Source organism: Aquarana catesbeiana, linkage group LG03, assembly GCF_042186555.1.
Source record: "Aquarana catesbeiana isolate 2022-GZ linkage group LG03, ASM4218655v1, whole genome shotgun sequence".
Lineage (NCBI taxonomy): Eukaryota > Metazoa > Chordata > Amphibia > Anura > Ranidae > Aquarana > Aquarana catesbeiana.
Window position 1 is genome coordinate 68,923,856 of NC_133326.1, and position 20,896 is coordinate 68,944,751.

Sequence of the window (20,896 nt, forward strand, 5' to 3'; positions counted from 1 at the left end):
ACTAATGTAGGTTTGGAATTTATTTAAATTGCGGGTGGGGGCATACTTTAGGCCCTTATCTAAAACCTTAATCTCATCCTCAGTTAGGGAAGAGCCGCTAAGGTTATAGATACCCGCTCCTACCGAGGTTTGACTCTTTTGAGTTCTCCTTCCTCCTCTCCTTCCTCTCTGCTTTTTCTTTTCCTTACTCCGCTGTCTGGGTTTATAAGGGGCGGGCCCGCATTCACCCTCCCTCCCGGATTGGGTGGGACAAGTGGGATCCCCCTCCCCATTCCATGTGGGGACCTGTGAAAATCCACTCCCCTCCTGGGTCCGGAATTCTGTAAGGGTGTAAACCTATTCTGGGTGGGAATAAGATTCCTGACATGTTGAAACCCTCTACCTCTATTGGGGGGAATGCTGCGAGGATGATTAGAATACTGGTTATCATTATAACTCCAATTCTGCCCATTCTCAGGGTAATAAGTATCCTGGTGGTGAATAGCAACATTTGTATGTGGGGGGTTCCAGGGATACTGCCTATAAGGTGATTCATAAACCTCCCTCCTTGTCCCCCTTCCTTTCTTATTCTTACCTCTCTTATTATGTACAAGTCTAAAACGATTGGAATTAACAGGGGTAGCAGGATAATTGTAGTCAAACTGGTCACAGTTACCTCCATCATTCTCGTGAGTAAGAAAAGGAGTGTGGGGGGGGCTCTCTGTTAATTGGTACTGGTTGTGAAGGGGCTGTTAATGAATCACCTGGTTTACTTTGCCATTTATATATGTTACCTTTCTCAAAGTCCTCAAAATCTCTTAAGTATTTCTTTTTCTTTTTATTTTGGGTCTCATAATCCCATTTAACTAGTTTGTTTTTTAACTCGGCTGCGAGTCTGAGAAACTCTTCAGATTCCTTGTGGGACTCAATAGAGCTTTTAAGCTCAGTGATCTGAGTTTCTAGTAGAGTCATCTTGCGTCGTTTACGTACTAGAAGAAACTCGATCAGCTCAAGACCCTTCCCGGTGAAAAAAATTTCCCATTCTTTCATCGAATGCTCATCCATGAGACCATCATTGGGAGGTACTTCCCATCTGAGTCTCCTCGGAATCAGCTTGGCTGTGAGTTATTGTTCAAATGAGACAATGTCCCACCATGTTTTGATTTTTTTCTCAAATAGATACCCAAGTTTTTTAAATCCCATGGATAAAGTATTAGATTCCTCAGAACTATGATTACTAGTGAAAATCTCTCCTAACTTAATTTCTCTTTTTTCAATATACTGAAAAATCTCCATAGATAATGCTGCTAGGCCGAAATATATTAACCAAACAGTAAATATTCAAAGAAACAAACAGTCAGCGCAAAAACCCTCAAAACAAAGCAAAGCTGCTGAACACTAAAGGCAAATATATAAATCCTTTCACGTGGTACAATACAAAAAATAGTGCAGCGCTATAAATCTCAATCCATATTTAAAATGTCCGTAAATAAACAATAAGTATCAACGATGGTGCAAGGTGTTTCATGCAAATCCACAGTGCTCTTGAATCCGTGCTCCCCCTCTTGTCAGTCAAACCGCTCACCTTATTAGAGGGACCCCTGAACTAACAGGAAGGTCTCATAAGCGTTCACCACTCAATTGGTGGTCAGGGTAATAGCTTGGCTGAAAAGTCGGAACCTCTTCCTTAATAGGGATCAACACTATTCTTCTCAGTGTGCATGGAATAAACAAAGAAAATACATAGTGCTCTCTGTATAACTTTTAAAACGGTTCCTTTAATAAAGACAGGTACTCACATAATAAGCACTAAGGCCAGTGCTAAGCTTAAAAGCGCATATTAATAACAGATGACAGTATAAGATGGCTGCAGCGGTGTCTAAACCAGGATAAAACCCAATCCGCACGCGTATCGTCCGGTAGGACTTCCTCAGCGGTTAATGGATCCTTAGGTCTAGTCTGTATTATATATACAAGCCCCCTAATTAAATCATCTGTTGCTAATCACTCCCAAGTGGAGCCCGTCCAATCAGAACGCCCCACTCGGGAATAGGAAGTGTAAGAAGCTTAAGTGTTGATGATAGTTGCCATAGCAGCAACTGAGGATGCAGCAAAGAGCGGTGTGAAGCCTGACTATTCTGTGATTAACAACAAGCTGAAGTTAGAAGTGGATTGGCTACCATGCACAACTGCACCAGATTTTGCATTTTCCAGTTTTAGTAAACCAACTCCATTGTCTCCTTATGGTTGTAAAGACTGTCAATATTTTTTGTACTGAAGCTCAACCCTTCAATAAGACACAGGAAAACACAGAATAGTGTTCCATCACTGGTGTCAGTGGGAAGAATAGAGTCCCATCATTGGTATCAATAGGAGGAACAGTGTCCCATCACTGGTGTCAATGGGAGGAACAGTGTCCCATCACTGGTGTCAATGGGAGGAATAGTGTTCCATCACTGGTGTTAGTGGGAGGAATAGTATCCCATCAGTTGTGTCAGTGGGAGGAATAGTATCCCATCAGTTGTGTCAGTGGGAGGAATAGTATCCCATCAGTTGTGTCAGTGGGAGGAATAGTGTCCCATCAGTTGTGTCAGTGGGAGGAATAGTGCCCCATCATTGGTGTCAGTGGAAATAATAGTGCTTCATCATTGGTGTCATTGGAAATAATATTGCCCCATCATTGGTGTCTCATTGCACATAATAGTGCCCCATCATTGGTGTCATTGGAAATAATAGTACTCCATTATTGGTATCAATGGGAGGAATATCGCCCCATTGTTGTTGTCAATGAGGGAGAAATAGTACACCATTTTTGGTGTCAGTGGCAAAAACTTTGCCCCACTGTTGCTGACAGTGGGGAATTAATGCCCTGAGGGCCAGATAAAAGCAAGCAAAGGGCCGCTTTTATCTGTTCTGTAGCTTTCTGCACTCCAGCCTGCACGCCTCCTTCATCAAGAACTCAATGATAACTGGAGGATCTTAGTTATGAGGAAAGGTTGCGAGCACTGAACTTATTCTCTCTGGAGAAGAGACGCTTGAGAGGGGATATGATTTCAATTTACAAATACCATACTGGTGACCCCACAATAGGGATAAAACTTTTTTGCAGAAGAGAGTTTACCAAGACTCGTGGCCACTCATTAAAATTAGAAGAAAAGAGGTTTAATCTTAAACTACGTAGAGGGTTCTTTACTGTAAGAGCGGCAAGGATGTGGAATTCCCTTCCACAGGTGGTGGTCTCAGCGGGGAGCATTGATAGCTTCAAGAAACTATTAGATAAGCACCTGAATGACCACAACATACAGGGATATACAATGCAATACTGACACATAATCACACACATAGGTTGGACTTGATGGACTTGTGTCTTTTTTCAACCTCACCTACTATGTAACTATGTAACTATGTAACACAATGGGATTGATTTACCAAATCCAGAGAGTGCAAAATCTGGTGCAACTCTGCATAGAAACCAATCAGCTTACAGTTATTTTTTTTCAAAGCTTAATTGAATAAGCTGAAGTTAGGAGCTGATTGGCTACCATGCACAGCTGCACCAGATTTTGTACTCTTAGTAAATTAATCAGTTTTAGTAAATCAACCCCCATTGCTTCCGCTTGGAATCCATTATTTACCTGCAATGAAATAGAAGAAGGGGAATACTATAGAGTAAGGGTTATTCCACCAAAATGTGCAATTTGGACAACAGTTACATGCAATTAAAAAGAAAAAGAAGAGTTACTTTAGAGGAAGAGTCACTCTATTTATTTGATTGTAAACAATCACCTTCTAAAACGACCCATTCAGTTTAAAATAGAAATGAAAGGCAAAAATGTTTTGTATAGATATAAAAAAAAACTTTATAAATACCTTTTTCCCCCTTTTTTATAAGCGATCACATTCCCTCTGTTCTCAGCTGCATATGAGTTGGGGGAGGAGAAGCAGCAGCAAACTGAGATTCCAAGTGAATGGCTGTGCAGTGGGGGCGTCTCAGGACAAGTCTGATCATTGGAGGAGAGTACACTGAGTTCCCACCTTTGCTAGAAAACTGACCACGGGGTGCTCTCCTGCTTAGTGTGGTCAGTTTTTATTAGGAAAGCAGAGGGACTGACAGGATCACCAGAGATTTCACATAAAGAAAGTGTTACCCTGAAAAATCTATATTTAAGATTTTTCATATCTCATAGATATGAGGTGGGTTAAATAAGAGTTCTTTTCGACGAAGAGTGAAAGCTTAAAATATAATAACATTTATTAGGAAGCAGTTGAAAGTCTAGCTAATACACAATCATCTATCTATCGACTTACACCAAGGCAGAAAATATTAGGTTGAAATAAAATATTTACATGAAGGAATACAGGGTATATTCCTCAATACAGTAATCTACACACATATTCAGTTACAAGTAAAAGGGCATTCCTTTCCCATAATTACCCATCCTTACCAAAGCTCCTTTCAGCTTGCTGGTCTTATCAGAAAGAGACCAATACCTCCCCCTTGGCTCTGAGTATATCAAACCAAGCTGATGTCTCATTGGTTGGCCTAGCTTGGATCATGATTGGAGGGTTTACTCCATAAGTCAGCCCCCTTTCATGCAAATCCTTGTGACTATGCTGGCCAAGTGTGTTAATTGCATTTCCCCAGGAAGTTAGGTCCAATGCATATCCCAGCATGGCATCCTTTCAAAGGAGTAGGTGTAGAACAATGGAATTGGCTCCCATTGTTTGCATATACAAGCCTTGGCCCACATTCTCTGCTCTTAGCAAAAGCTTACATGAAACCCTTTTTGCCCAGCTTTCATAGATGCCAGCTAAATGAAATATATTCATTATTACAATATTTTACAGTTATTAATGGAGATTTCACATAAACTCATAAGGCAACAAAAGCAATACAAAGAGAACAGGATACTTTCTCATACAAGTACATGGTACAACAGGCACATATCAGGAATATGAAGTGTTGAGGTAACAAACGCTTTAACAAAAAAAGTTGTTTCCGCTTTTGCATTACTTTCAGTACAGCTCTCATACATTGATAGGGTGTCTTGTGATCTGTCTCTATGGATCATACTTTGTCTTGTTTTTCACCCACAGGTTGACAGACTGATGGCTGTGCAGTGTGAAGGGTTTTCTTATTGGCCAGCGAGGACCATATCAGGGTTTATGTCTGGACATGCTCAGCCAGGAACATGTGTGAACTCCATTCCCTGTTCTTTTTCTTCTTGCAGCAGCTGCTTGCCAGTCTGGGGTAAGTCACCAATATATTAATAATTATCTGCCATTGTAAATTGCACTGCTGTTCTTGTCAGCCAGAGTTAGGACTTGAGTGATTGTCTAGGCCAGTTACTAACTTTTTGCTTCAGATGTCCTCTCTCTACATATTTTATTCAGAAGGTGAACCAGGAACATCATCTACACGTGCCTTTTTTTCACCCTTCTCAACTTTTGTTTTTTAACTTTTTTTTTTCTTTTAGTCCCTGAACTGCATGTTTAGTCATTTAATCTTAATTGTATGGTGCTTTTCAACATAATTGTTTAACCAGCATGCTTTGTGAAGGTCACATATGAAAAGGGGAATAAATAAGTTACATTGTAACATGTGGAGTTACTTAAAGCAGAATGAATGTGCAGATGAAAGCTGCTGATATTTATAGTTACTAAATCGCATTATAGCTGAGGACTGGCTTGGCAGAGAAGATAATGGTCTACCTTAGAAATAAACAAAATAGCAGCTGCATTTCATTCTATACACCCGCATGTCTGTTTTCTATTATTACGGAGACTGCTCAAGACAAAATTTTTACCCTGAAAAGGAATATTCTCTTTCTAACTTAACTGTATTACACAAACACCTATCTATCTATCTATCTATCTATCTATCTATCTATCTATCTATCTATCTATCTATCTATCTATCTATCTATCTATCTATCTATCTATCTATCTATCTATCTATCTATCTATCTATCCATCCATCTATCTATTCCCTCCTTGTCTATCTACAGTGAGGGAAAAAAATTTTGATCCCCTGCTGATTTTGTATATTTGCCCACTGACAAAGCAATGATCAGTCTATCACTTTAATTGTAGGTTTATTTCAATAGCGAGAGACAAAATAACAACAAAAATATCCAGAAAAACGCATTTCAAAAAACATATAAATTGATTTGCATTTTAATGAGCGAAAGAAGTATTTGACCCCTTCACAAAACGCGACTTATTACTTGGTGGCAAAACCCTTGTTGCCAATCACAAAGGTCAGACATTTCTTGTAGTTGGCCACCAGATTTGCACACATCTCAGGAGGGATTTTTTTTTTCATCAATAGATTTTTATTGTTTAAAAAAAAAATACAATGTGGGCATTGTAAAACATTGTACAAAGTAGTGTGTACATGTCAATACATAGAAATATGTTACATGAGTTGTGTTAACATAAAACAGATAACAAAAGATTATAAAAGGCAGAAACATATACATCTGGTATAGTTAAATGGTTACCATGAAGTAGTGGTACTTACTCCCCCACTGGGACCTCTTTTGTCACCTGGGGGGAGAGTCAAACCTGGTAATACTCGTATAACCAAAGTATGTGTCTTTACAAAGTATTCATATACTTAAAATGCTTAAATACACAAATATTCAATACTGACTCTGTGCTATACCATGACCAATCTAATGCCGCATACACGCGATCGGTCTTCTCGTCGGAAAAAGATATGATGGCTTTTCTGACGGGATTCCACTCAAGTTTGCTTTGCATACACGCGGTCGCGCAAAAGTTCGCCGAACTTACGACCGTCAAGAACGCAGTGACGTAAAACACTACGACGAGCCGAGAAAATGAAGTTCAATGCTTCCGAGCATGTGTCGAATTGTTTCCGAGCATGCGTAGGAATTTTTCCGGGTCGAAATTGCCACAGACGATCGCATTTTCAGATAGGAACTTTTCCCGACTGAAAAATTAAGAACATGCTCTCAATCTTTTGCTGGCTGGAATTCGGCCAGCAAAAGTCTGATGGAGCATACACATGGTCGCATTTTCCGATTAAAAACTCTCATCGGTCTTTTGCGGGACGAAATTTCGATTGTGTGTACGCGGCATAAGTGTAAGTGCTATTACATCACAGAAATTTTTCAGCACCCGCCCATTGTTCCCATGGTAACCACAGTCTTTTTTCTTTCGCTAGACAGTCTCCACTGGAAGCCATGGCTAATTCATAGCTGTAATGTCAGTTCGAGTGTGTGTTCCACTGAAGGAACCTTATCTGATTTCCATAGCCTTGTTATACTCAGTCTTGCAGCTAGTAGGATGTGTGTCCTTACATGTCTGAAGGGCTGTGGTACAGAATCTATATTCAGGTTTAAGATCGCCAAGTCAGGTGACAAAGGGATGTGTAGTGTTGTTATGTCTGTTAGGACTCTGAAAACAGTTTCCCAGTAATTTTTTAGACGGCTACACTGCCAGAATATGTGTAGCATGTCACCTTTAGTTGAATTGCATCTCCAGCATAAGTTTGGGGAATTTTTACTAAACAAAGCAAGTTTTGATGGGGTTAAGCACCACCTGAAGGACAGTTTTTGGGTGAGTTCCCATAAGGCAGAGCATTTAGTTGCTTTGTAGATTGTTTGTAATGCTTGTTGCCATTGGTATTCTGTGTATTTTTGTCCTAAGTCAGTCTCCCAGTGTATATGGGGAGACGCCTTAGTGAACCTGCATTTTTGGTGTAAAACATTATAGAACAGAGAAATCCCTTTTGCGTTTGGAGACGGATTAGTTAAGAATTGCCATGCTATTGGATGTATTGTATATAGGGGAGATGTAGTTTGTCAAGGCAGTGCTTCACTCTAATATACAGGAAAAGGTCAGTATTTGGTAGATTAAATTCGTGTTGTAGAAGAGGGAAGGATTTTGGCCTGGAGTTTTGGAATAAATCTTGAATGGATTTGATTCCCTGGCAGGACCTGGTGATATGTGGTGGAGAGATTCAATTGGGATTGGTATCGGTGGGATGTTAGGGTAGGTATGACTAGTTTGGGCCAAAATTTTCCATGCTATGGCCGATGCTTTCATGGTAGGTGGTAGTGCTGATGGTAGTTGTGATCCTAAGGCGGTGCTCATCAGCCACCATCATAGATTTGGGCATAGTAGTGATAAGTACTCTATTTTGCACCACAGTTTACCAGGACATGGGTGGAACCAGTCGTTGAGTTGGTCTAGTGCTGATGCTAAATAGTAGTCCTCAAAATCAATGGTTCGTAATCCAGCCGCTAATTTGTGTTTCATGAGTTTCGAGTGTGTGCTTCTAGGTTTGGCATTTTTCCATACACATTTATTGAATAAGGTTTGGAGAGATTTGAAAAAGTACTTTGGTATGAGAATGGGGAGAGTCCTGAATAAGTAAAGAATTTGTGGCAGGTGGAGTATTTTAAATGCTGCAAGTCTGCCGGACCATGATAATTCCATCTTTATTACGGATTGGCTTTCTGTTTGTAATTTGGGAAGTAGTGGTTTGAAATTAGCTGAGAAGAGGTGTTTGACTGATCGTGTGAGAAGGACCCCAAGGTAGGATATGTTTTTGTCTGGCCATGCAAAAGGGTATTGGACTTGTAATACGTTTTTGGTTGTGGCGTCTAATTTAAGATCCAAGATGTGTGATTTGGTTGTATTCAATTTGTAGTATGAGACCTGTCCGAACCATTCTAGTAATTTTTGGACTTCTGCCAGGGTAGATGTTGGATTAGTGAAAATCAGGAAGAGACTGCGAAGAGACTGATCTTATGTGAGATTTTACCTATCAGGCTGGGTTCACACTGATACGACGTGACTGTTGTAAGACTATCATTCTACTTTGCCCTGCTACATCTGTTGTACATCGGTCCTACTTCCATCCGACTTGAATGAACAAGATAAGATTTTGCTCCTACTTTGAGATAGTACGACTTGTCCTTTGACCAATCAAAACAATCCCAGAGTGACATAAATTCCTTTTACTGCTGCTGTAATCACCATTTCGGATGTCACAAGTCGGATGGTTAGGACAAGGATCCTAATTTTATCCGACTTCAATGATATTGAATGGGTTGAAGTAGGACCAAAGTCGTATCAAAGTAGTGCAGGGAGCATTTTCAAAGTCGGACCGACTTGTGTCGGACCAGTCAAGACGGCTCTCATAGGGAATCATTGATTTACACACGTCATGCGACATGAGCTCCCAATGACTGAGCGTTTGTCGTATCAGTGTGAACCCAGCCTAAGGCTGGGTTCACACTGGTATGACACAAAAGTCGTACCACTTTGGATCCGACTTTGCCCTGCGACTTGAAGTCCGAGATGCGTTCAATTTACTGTTCTAACAGTAAAGAACCCCTTGGACAGTTTAAAATGGGCCATAGTTGGATCAAACTTTGGACAGTTCATCAGGGACTGACCAAATATGCATCCATCTATTGCCAGTGCAGTGCAAGAGCGCTCAATCTACTGATCGATTACTTACGAACGGGCTTGCTGGAAAACTTTAGCTAGATCAGTGCTGCAACCACTAGTCTACAGGGCTAATCAGTGTATTCTGACTTTGGATAAGTCCAACTGACTCCTCCACATTCAGAATATAATGACACAGTGGGGAAGATTCCCATGTCCACCTTGAATGTGTGGATGGGGGGATTGATTCTGTTTTTTTTTTTTCTGCCCACTGGCTGAACGAAAACTGAGCCATATATATGTTCAGCTGAAGATTGAACCACTTCTAGTCCAACTTCATTGTGTGAACGCGTCTCTTCTTTAGAGACCTAAGATTAAATTACTTTCTCCTAATGATAGAGTCACCATTTAAAGCAGTTGTAAAATATTTACTGTATTTATTGGCATATAACACTCACTTTTTCACCATGAAAATCGGGTGCAAATAGTGCGTGCGGGTTATACGCCAATAATTCAGTTTTAGCTGCGACGGAGGGGACAGGGAGGGGGGGCTGGACGAGCACCGTCAGATTACATAACGTGAGAATCTCCTGTTTACTTGGCCGCCTCTGTAATAGGAACTCCCGTCTCCTGGGCCACCATTGGACCACTGTTCTGTCTATCATAGGAGATTCTTACTGTATGTAATCTGTCAGCGCTCGTCCCGCCCCCCTCCCTGTCCCCTCTGGGCTGCAGATGGGCATCGATCAGGCTGCACTGATGGCAATGGTGAGGCTGCTGCATTGATGGCAGTGGCGAGGCTGCATTGATGTGAACTAATGAGGCTGCATTGATGGCACTTGTGATGTGAGGCTGCAGATGGGCATTGATCAGGCTGCATTGATGGCAATGGTGAGGCTGCAGATGGGCACTGACCCTTATTTTGCTTCAAAGTTCCTTAATTAAAATTTAAGTTTTTTTCCTGAAACTTCCCTCTTAAAATGAATGTGCGTGTTATACGCCGGTGTGTGTTATACGCTGATAAATACGGTATATTTTTTTAAATAATAATTATGGTATACCTACCTGCTCTATGCAATGGTATTGCACAGAGCAGCCCCAAACCTCCTCTTCTGTTGTCCCTCGCCGGTGCCCTGGGCTTCTCCTTTTCTCTGTATGCTCCCATAGGAAGCCACTTTCTATGGTGGCACACCTGCTCACTCCAGAGCTGGGCTGTGTGTATCCATATACACACACAGTGCGGCGCAGTCCTGCCTTCCAATTCCTCCTCACCGAATTTGATTGACAGTAGCAGGAGCCAGTGGCTCCCACTGCTGCCTTCAGAGAGAGAAGGGTGGCGCTGCAGATGGTCATAGTGCTGCATCGAGGACTCAGGTAAGTATAAAGAGGGGTGAAGGGGCAATACAACTGCTAGGATATTTTTTGCCCTAATGCAGGGAATGCATTAGGGTAAAAAATGTATTGCCTTTTCAACCACTTCAAAGATTTTTATATAACTATCATATCCCTTAAGCATCTCTTCTCTAGGAAGAACAAGTTTAATGTTTGTAGTCATTCCTCCTACTGTAACTGACATCTTCCATCACTCTTATTTTTTTGTTGCCCTTCTTTGGTAAGGCATCCTTACTGAGGACTGGTGACCAGACCTGGATGGCATACTGAAGATGTGGCCGAACCTGATTTTTGTATAGTGGTAGAATGATAGCTCTACCTTTTGAGTAAATAGCCTGTTGTGGTATTAGACCTCATGTTCACTGGCATTTATCCCTAGTGCATGGGACTTTGGCGTTTATGCGTGGGTGAAGCTTACAAGTGCACTGTCCTGCCCCCTGACAGCAGCCTGTTAATCACTATGAGAGGCTGACACCTGCTGTGACTGGATGAAGTGGTACTAAAGTTTAGGGCAGTCTGTGCCCAGCGACAAATGCCTGGAAGGCAAGCAATCTGCATTCTAGGTATTCTTCCCTAGGCGTATATTGCTCTAAACATTAGTAGCACTGGGTGAAAGCAACAATTCCAGGGCCATAAGTCACTGTTAACTCTAAACTAAAGATCTGTAAAGTTTGCTTGTGGAAAATTTATGTAAACCTAATTTTTCTCCATTCCACAGGTATGCACAATTTTAAGGTCTTGACATGTTTGGTATATATTTACTCAATACAAACCCAATTTTACGAAAATATTGGGTATTATATTGTGTTTGTGTGCACTAAAATCCGTTTCATTGTATTTTCTCCTAAGAAATATAGATTTGATAAATAGTTATGCAAATATTACGCAACATAAAGCATTGACACTGCTATCATTTTTTTCCACAGGGCCTCTGCTCCCAGTGAATATATAATTTTGAAACTGCAAAAATTTTAAAAATTTGCTTTAGAAGAGAAATTTTTATAGTGAGTTATCAACCCAGGGACTAATGTCTGGCCCTGGAGTCAGATAAATTGCATCCAGGGGCAGACATCTGTTCCTACAAAGGTAACAGCTGGATGTGCAGATACTTGCGGATACATGCTTACAGTGGTGGAGAGTCACATTAACCTGTCAGCCTGTCATTCAGTTGTATGGGCTGAGCAGCTGCCGCTGATCAGTACTTCTGGGATCCCAATTGCAAGTATCTGCACTATACCTCAAGTAGGCACAGTATACTTGCCTCCATAATCCACAGGAGGGCCCACATGAATAAGGCCTTAGAGCAGGCATCTTCAAACTTTAGCCCTCCAGCTGTTGCGGAACTACACATCCCATGAGGCATTGTAAAACTCTGACATTCACAGACATGACTAGGCACGATGGGAATTGTAGTTCCTGAGCAACTGGAGGGCCAAAGTTTGAAGACCTCTACCTTAGAGTCTTGCGATACAGAAATAGTGGTAAAGTGTGGTGGAGTATCAGGTGGAAAATGATAATTTTATAGGAACAGCCACTTTAGGATTGCGGATGCACATGCAGCCTGATATAAAAAGTCCTGCTCCTATCTTCACAACTCCAATGAACTCCACATTCTGTTGCTGGGACTTCATGAAAAACCCCAAGGTTAAGCTAGAGTTTGGCTTTAAAGGACCAGTTCAGCCAATGTTTAATTTTTCAGTTATAGGTAGAGCCTGGTGAAATAATCATCTTTCTTTGAGGACCAAAATGGCACCATTCTTCTGCTCTCCTTAAATGTTTTGGAGTGTTGGATATTCTTTCCCCTTTTATGTCCCCATTTATTTTGCATTCTTTATAATGTAATATACATTTCAACGGGGGCAGTTGGATTCTCTTGTAATGGTTGTGACTGGTGTGTGAACCTGGTAATTCAATGACAGACATCTTGTCACTGGGGACGCTAAGATGTGTAGGAAACTGCTGGTGGCATCTCTCAGGGTTGTGTTGGCCATCACAATAATAAGGAAAAAAAATACTCTTTAGGAAACCTGTGTTCAGAAAATATGGAGGCTGTCGTTGCTGAAATCTTCTTCTGAAAATGATAGATACTTGCCTGTATGCTAATCCTTTGGCTTTAATACTTTCAGAACCGCTGACCTGAAGCAAGTATACAGATCAGGAGTTATAACTTCACTCTTTCTAATCTGCATACTTGTTTTACATAGTAAGAACAACATAATAAAGCCACGGACAGCCAGGCAATTAGAATTCTAAGAAGGAACTCATCAATAGCAGTTCCCATATTTGTCCCTATACAGGTATACGTTAAAAAGAAAACTACCTTAATTAAGAGAGAAAAAAAGGACGGAAAACTGCATATTATGCAAACTACTTGCATCAGACATTTTAATTTCTGTTGAACATGAGTAATATTCCAAGTTCCAACACATAACAACATTGCAGTAATACTGATGAACACTGCTTTTCAGCAAGAACTTTCCCCACACGCAGCATTCCAATCTATTTTGAAAAAAAAAACCAATGCTATCTATTTCAGATTAGACTTGTACATTCTGTTAACTGAGAGTTGCTAGAGAGGAAGGATTAATGCAGTCACTTTAAAGGTGAATGTGAATTTTGACAGAACAAAATCAAGAAATGCCAAAGCAGAAGACAAACAATGTCAATATGTATAATAATGTCCCAGCAATACACTTCATCAAACTGCAATTTTTATTTCATATTCCACACCTTCAATTGAGAGCTATGATAGCAGTTGACTTTGTGGATGAATGAAAAGATATATTTCTTTTTCTTCCACTAATGCCGCGTACACACGGTCGGACTTTCCGGCATACTTGGTCCGGCGGACCAGAGTGTGCCGGACAATCCGCCCGTGTGTAGGCACCGGCGGACTTTTCCGGCGGACTTTTTCCCAAAAGCCCGCCGGACCTAGATTTGAAGAAAGTTCTAAATCTTTCCGCCGGACTCAGTTTCGGGCGGAAAGTCCGCTCGTGTGTGTGCTGGTCCGACGGAAAGCCCGCTCGTGTGTATGCTGGTCCGACGGACCAGATGCAACACGAGGGCAGGGTATTGCATCTCACGCTCGCTGCAATAGGAAAAACACATTTTCCTATTGCGGCGAGCGCGGGGCATACCAGGCCCTTAGGTCTGGTATGGATTATAAAGGGAAGCCCCTACGCCGAAAAAAACGGCGTAGGGTCCCCCCTAAAATCCATACCAGACCCCGATCCGAGCACGCAGCCTGGCCGGTCAGGAAAGGGGGTGGGGACGAGCGAGCGCCCCCCCCCTCCTGAACCGTACCAGGCCGCATGCCCTCAACATGGGGGTGGGTGCTTTGGGGGAGGGGGGCGCCCTGCGCCCCCCTCCCCCCAAAGCACCTTGTCCCCATGTTGATGAGGACAAGGGCCTCTTCCCGACAACCCTGGCCGTTGGTTGTCGGGGTCTGCGGGCGGGGGGCTTATCGGAATCTGGGAGCCCCCTTTAATAAGGGGGCCCCCAGATCCCGGCCCCCCACCCTATGTAAATGAGTATGGGGTACATGGTACCCCTACCCATTTACCTAGGAAAAAAGTGTAAGTAATAAAACACACTACACAGGTTTTTAAAATATTTTATTAAACAGCTCCGGGGGGGGGGGGATCTTCCTCCGGCTTCGGGGGTCTTCTTCCGGCTTCGGGGGTCCCTCCGCTTCATCTTCTCCCGGCGTCCGGTTGGTTCTTCTCCCGGTGTTCCAGTTCTTCGGCCGGCTCCTCTGCTGTCTTCAGGTAGCTCTCTTGCCAGCAGAGGTCCGGACTTCTGGGCTTCTGGGCTTCTTCTCTTCTCTTCTCCAGATGTTGACACGACGCTCTCTCCGGCTGGACTGCTCTCCGAGGGCTGCGTTGTGACTTATATAGGCGGAGACCCCGCCCCCTTTTGATGTCACAGTCCCTGGGCATGCTGGGACTGTGACGTTTTAGGGGGCGTGGTCAACATCACCCAGTGACCACGCCCCCTAAAACGTCACAGTCCCAGCATGCCCAGGGACTGTGACATCAAAAGGGGGCGGGGTCTCCACCTATATAAGTCACAACGCAGCCCTCGGAGAGCAGTCCAGCAGGAGAGAGCGTCGTGTCAACATCTGGGGAAGAGAAGCCCAGAAGCCCAGAAGCCCAGAAGCCCAGAAGTCCGGACCTCTGCTGGCAAGAGAGCTACTTGAAGACAGCAGAGGAGCCGGCCGAAGAACAGGAACACCGGGAGAAGAGAGCGGAGAAGAACCAACCGGACGCCGGGAGAAGATGAAGCGGAGGGACCCCCGAAGCCGGAAGAAGACCCCCGAAGCCGGAGGAAGATCCCCCCCCCCGGAGCTGTTTAATAAAATATTTTAAAAACCTGTGTAGTGTGTTTTATTACTTACACTTTTTTCCTAGGTAAATGGGTAGGGGTACCATGTACCCCATACTCATTTACATAGGGTGGGGGGCCGGGATCTGGGGGCCCCCTTATTAAAGGGGGCTCCCAGATTCCGATAAGCCCCCCGCCCGCAGACCCCGACAACCAACGGCCAGGGTTGTCGGGAAGAGGCCCTTGTCCTCATCAACATGGGGACAAGGTGCTTTGGGGGGGGGGCGCAGGGCGCCCCCCTCCCCCAAAGCACCCACCCCCATGTTGAGGGCATGCGGCCTGGTACGGTTCAGGAGGGGGGGGGGCGCTCGCTCGTCCCCACCCCCTTTCCTGACCGGCCAGGCTGCGTGATCGGATCGGGGTCTGGTATGGATTTTAGGGGGACCCCACGCCGTTTTTTCGGCGTAGCGGGGTTCCCCTTTATAATCCATACCAGACCTAAGGGCCTGGTATGCCCCGCGACGGGGCTAGTAAGGTGTCAATCTCGCCGATAAAAGCGGCAAGATTGACATCCTTTTCTAGTCCCGTCGCACCTGTGTCACGTTCAAAATGAACGGACTTGTCCGTGTGTGGGCAAGTCCGTTCATTCTGAAAGTCCGCCGGAACTCTGGCGAAAGTCAGTCGGAAAGACGGGCGGACTTAGCCCGCCGGAAAGTCCCGGCGTGTGTGGGCAAGTCCGTCCGTTTTAAAGTCCGGCGCACCTGGCGGACAAAGTCCGTCGGAAAGTGTGCCGGACCAAGTAGGATAGAAAGTCCGATCGTGTGTACGCGGCATAAGGGACACAGGAAACCTTTTACCTTCAGGATATTCTACCATCTACAGGAGGATTGGACACCTTGTTTTGTTAAGGGTGGAGAGGCGGGTTATTGTTTAGGGTGGAGAGGTGGGGAGGGGGTTATTGTTTAGGGTGGAGAGGCGGAGAGGGGAGCTTTTGTTTAGGGTGGAGAGGCGTGTTATTGTTTAGGGTGGAGAGGCAGGGAGGGAGGTTATTGTTTAGGGTGGAGAGGCAGGGAGGGGGGTTATTGTTTAGGGTGGAGAGGTGGGGAGGGGGGCTTTTGTTTAGGGCGGAGATGCATGTTATGATTTAGGGGGAGAGGACGGAGGGTGGTTATTGTTTAAGGTGGAGAGGCAGGTTATTGTTAGGGGAGAGAGGGGTTATTGTTTAGGGTGAAGAGGTGGGGAGAGGGGTTATTGTTTAGGGTGGAGAGGTGGGGAGAGGGGTTATTGTTTAGGGTGGAGAGGTGGGGAGAGGGGTTATTGTTTAGGGTGGAGAGGTGGGGAGAGGGGTTATTGTTTAGGGTGGAGAGGTGGGGAGAGGGGTTATTGTTTAGGGTGGACACCAGACCTTTGGCTTGTTTGACTCCGCTTCTGCCTGCTCCACTGTACCTCATTGCCCGCCTGTTGCCGAGTCCAGCCAGTATCCTTACCATCCTGCTCTGCTTCTGCTCAGCACCTGCTTGCCTGTGATCCAGCTTACACCTTTGCTGCTGAAGGACTGTCTACCTACCAGTATCTGGATTCTACTACCAGGCTCCCATACCACTCCGCACTCCTGCGCCTCCTGTATACTCTACCAGGGGCCGCGAGTCAGATGCGTAAGGGAGTCTACCCTCTGCCCAAGTGGACTCGCCGTTCAGGTACGTAGAAGTCTGATAGTTTAGGGTGGAGAGGTGGGAAGAGGGGTTATTGTTTAGGGTGGAGAGTTGGGGAGAGGGGTTATTGTTTAGGGTGGAGAGGTGGGGAAAGGGGTTATTGTTTAGGGTGGAGAGGTGGGGAAGGGGGCTATTTTTGTATATGCAGGAAGGGAGGGGAAAGGGGTATTTGAGGAGCAGAGGAACCCGAGGAGGAGAAGCACATAGCCCAGAGGACACAACAAACGGAGCTAAGGGGGAGGAGTGGGGCCGGCGTGGGAGGGGCGGAGCCACTGTGGGGAAAGAAAATCCCACTGACCCCTGAAACGTCATCGGCTGTTAAGGATGTGGCCTTCCTGCTCCTTAACAACTGATAATTGCCTGCATTTTTTTGTATACATTTCATCTGTCAGCGGGGGAATCCTGCTGACAGATGAAAGAACCAAACCTGAAGGTATCGGTTTCTAGTATCGGTGCATTTGCACGAGTACCGATACCAGTATCATTATCGGTGGAACCCTACTTACTCTGCCCACCTAAAGGCACATTCAGCTGTCTAACCCTCACCTGCTACAGCTGTCTGGGTTTTGTGGGTACCCCAAGCCTTACCTTGTAGCCTTTGCCTTTATATTTCCTTACTGGCATGACGTTGCAACATGTCTGACTCTAGACATGGGGGGGAAGGGCATTCTTGCTGTACCGGGAGCCCTCAGCTAACAGCTCTAGGGCTGCATGTAGTACATCTACTCATGCAGCCAACATCTGCATCCTGGAATCCTGTTGCTATCTGCTCCTAGAGTTCATCTTCTTTTTTTTTTAAATTCAATCATCTTTATTTAATTCATCATAGTATACAACTTTATCAAGTATCAAATCTTTTTAAAAGAAAAATTCCACATTTGTAAGAAGCATACATAGTAGGAGCATGAAATAAAGGGAGGAGTTTAAAATAGAGAATAAATGCAAATACAAAAAAGAAATACCATATATACCTCCCCACACCGATATCTATCTTCCTCTCTTTTTCCCTTACCCCCCCCCTCTTCCCCTCCCACCCCCCCCTTCTTCTTTTGGTTTTAGAATTTCCTTTACCTATACTCCCTCCTACTCCCAAGATACACAGTTTCGGGTCCATTTTAAGTTCTAAGGAAAAGATCTCATTTAGAGTCTCCAATATCTCAGACCAATACCGGAATAGTTTAGGACACTTCCACATCATATGCATCAGATCTCCCACATCCTGGCATCTGGGGCATTTAGCATCTATCCTCCGTCCAAATTGAAATAAACTTTTAGGGGTATAATATGTCGTGTGGCGTAACATCAAATATGAGATTTTCTGGGCAGGTGAGACCGACACCTGGTGTCCTCCTGCCAGTATCTCTCTCCACTGTCTATCTGAAAATAGACCCAAGTCCCTTTCCCATTTACTTCTACTTTTAAGTTTTTCCGGGGTCTCTATGCTACTTTTGCATATATGTGGGTAGATTTCAGCTATAGACCCACTGTGGCCTCCCTGGTCACCCAGTTTTTGAAGTATGGGGGAGTTATTCCATGATGGTCCCTGACCCCCAAATTGTGTATTTAGGGCATGTTTGATTTGTATATATTTATATGCAGACCAATCCGGTATATCGAATTCCTCCTTCAGTGACAGGAATGATTTTAAGGAATTTTGACTATATAACTGAGCTAGTTTGTTTATTCCTTTTTTTTCCCACACTTTTATTTTCTCAATTGCTCGTAGTTCTTGTAAATTCTTATTATCCCACAGGGGGGCGCACTTGGTCAAACCACCCATTCCTTTCATGGCTTTAATAGAGCTCCAGACTTTTATTATTAATTTTATCGTGGGTGTTCTATGTACAAAAGAATTCGCCTCCAGTACCTCTATTACAGTCCTATGGGGGGCTCCCATGATCATCAATCCTTCACTATTAGATCCCTAAAGGACCGAGCTTCTCCCCAAGTGCTGTAATTGGGCTGCTAGAAAATAACTTCGCGGGTGAGGCACTGCTAAGCCCCCTTCTCGCGAGGGGAGTTGTAGGGTTTGTAAACTTATCCTAGGGGACCCCCCTCTCCATATTAGATCTCTTAATATTGTGTCTATTTTATTGAACCATTTCCTACTTATCCATATGGGCGAGTTCTGCATCACATACAGTAGTTGGGGGAGCCATAGCATTTTGATCAGGTTACACCTTCCCGCTGTTGATAGTGGTAGACCCTTCCATATTTCAGTCTTACTTTTAAATTTCATCAGCAAGGGAACTAAATTATTATTTAGATAGTTTTCTGGGTCCTTCGTTATTTTAATACCCAAGTATTTAGTTGTCTCTGCTATTTCCATCTGGATGTTATTTATAAAGGCACCCCCTCTAACAGGATCCACTGGTAGTAATACTGATTTTTCCCAATTTATGGACAACCCCGAGATTTTACCAAACCTCGAGAAGATATCCATTACTTGTCTCAGGGATCCCTCTGTATCACCTAAAAATATGAGGACGTCACCCGCATATAATGCGATCCGCTCCTCTCCATCTTTCCTCCTGAACCCTTACATTATTCTATTTTGCCTTACTGTTTTAGCTAGTGGCTCCATAGCTAAGGCAAAAATCATGGGAGACAAAGGGCATCCCTGCCTTGAGCCTCTCTCCAACTTAAACCCAGTTGAGTAGTCATTGTTAATTCTTACTTTTGCATTTGGTTCATTGTATAATACTTTAACCCAATTAATGAAAGAAGGGCCAAACCCAAACTCCTTTAATACCCGCCAGATGTATTCCCATTCTATGCTGTCAAATGCTTTTACCACATCCAACAGCATAACAGCCCTGGAGCCCATATTTTCTGTGGGAATCTGTAAGTTCAGAAGGACTCTCCTGATATTCATACTAGTTGTTCTCTGAGGTATGAATCCCGTCTGGTCTGGGTGAACTACTTTGTGGATTACTTTCTTTATTCTGGCAGCTAAAACTTTTGCTAGGATCTTAACATCTGAACAGAGTAACGATATGGGTCTATAAGACCCAGGTTCCAGGGGGTCCTTCCCCTCTTTGTGTAACACAATAATTGTGGCTTCAGTCATTGATGTAGGCAATCTCCCTTTTTCTTTTGCCCAGTTAAATACCTTAAGAAGTTCCTGGAGCAAAACTTCCCCATACTGTTTATAGATCTCGACTGGGAGACCGTCGGGGCCGGGGGATTTATGATTGGCCATTTCTGTTACCGCCATTTTGATTTCCTCTATTGTAATCGGTCTCTCCAACTCCTCTTTATCTGTCCCCTCCAATACCGGGATGTTAATATTATTAAAGAAATTATCCATTTCCTCCCCTCCCATGATCCCACGGGATTTATACAATCCCTTATAATATTCTTTAAACGTCTCCGTAATTACCTCTATCTGAGATTAAATCTCACCTCTCGAAGTCCTGATAGCTGGGACCATGGATGGGGGGGGAGCTGGTCTTAACAATGTGAGCCAGTATCTTCCCTACTTTTTCCCCTTCTCCGTACATAATTTGTTTCTGAAACAACCTTTTATTTTCTACCTTCCTAATTATTATATCTTTATACCTTTGTTGTTTATTCTCCCACTCTCTCTGTTTTTCAGGGGAAGGTTCTTTCGTATACTCCCTTTCTGCTTCAACTAGCTCCATCCTGAACCGATCTTCCCAATCCTGTGATGTTTTTTTAATTTTTGCCACTTTCTGTATGAGTGAACCCCTCAAGTATGCCTTCAGTGCGTCCCACATCACCCCCTTCGATGTTGTATCTGCATTAAATTTTATAAATTCCTTCAGCTCAGCCACTACCACTTCCTGACCCTCTATTATTTCCAGCCAGGCTGGGTTCATCTTCCACGTTCTACATATTTTCTTATACCCCGGTTTTATCGAAATAGTAAGTAAGGAATGGTCCGACACTCCTCTAGGTTGATAGTCTACATTATTAATTACTTGTGATGCTAGCCCATTACCTAGTACAAGGTCTATCCTCGATAGTGTAGCACAGGAACTCGAAATAGAATGAAAACTGTGAAGCCCCCGGGTTCCGTGCTCTCCATATGTCAGACAGCC

General features: G+C 43.7%; 1 long non-coding RNA gene across 2 annotated transcripts in view; it reads left to right on the plus strand.

The window, feature by feature from the left end:
• The first annotated feature begins 5,084 nt into the window (after positions 1–5,084).
• Positions 5,085–20,896, plus strand: part of LOC141134443 (uncharacterized) — a 320,727-nt gene continuing 304,915 nt past the window's right edge. The window contains exon 1 of one of the 2 annotated variants that reach the window (XR_012243152.1): positions 5,085–5,230. This is a non-coding gene — a long non-coding RNA (uncharacterized lncRNA). The remainder of the gene's footprint in view (positions 5,231–20,896) is intronic. The other variant, XR_012243151.1, reaches the window with a different exon arrangement.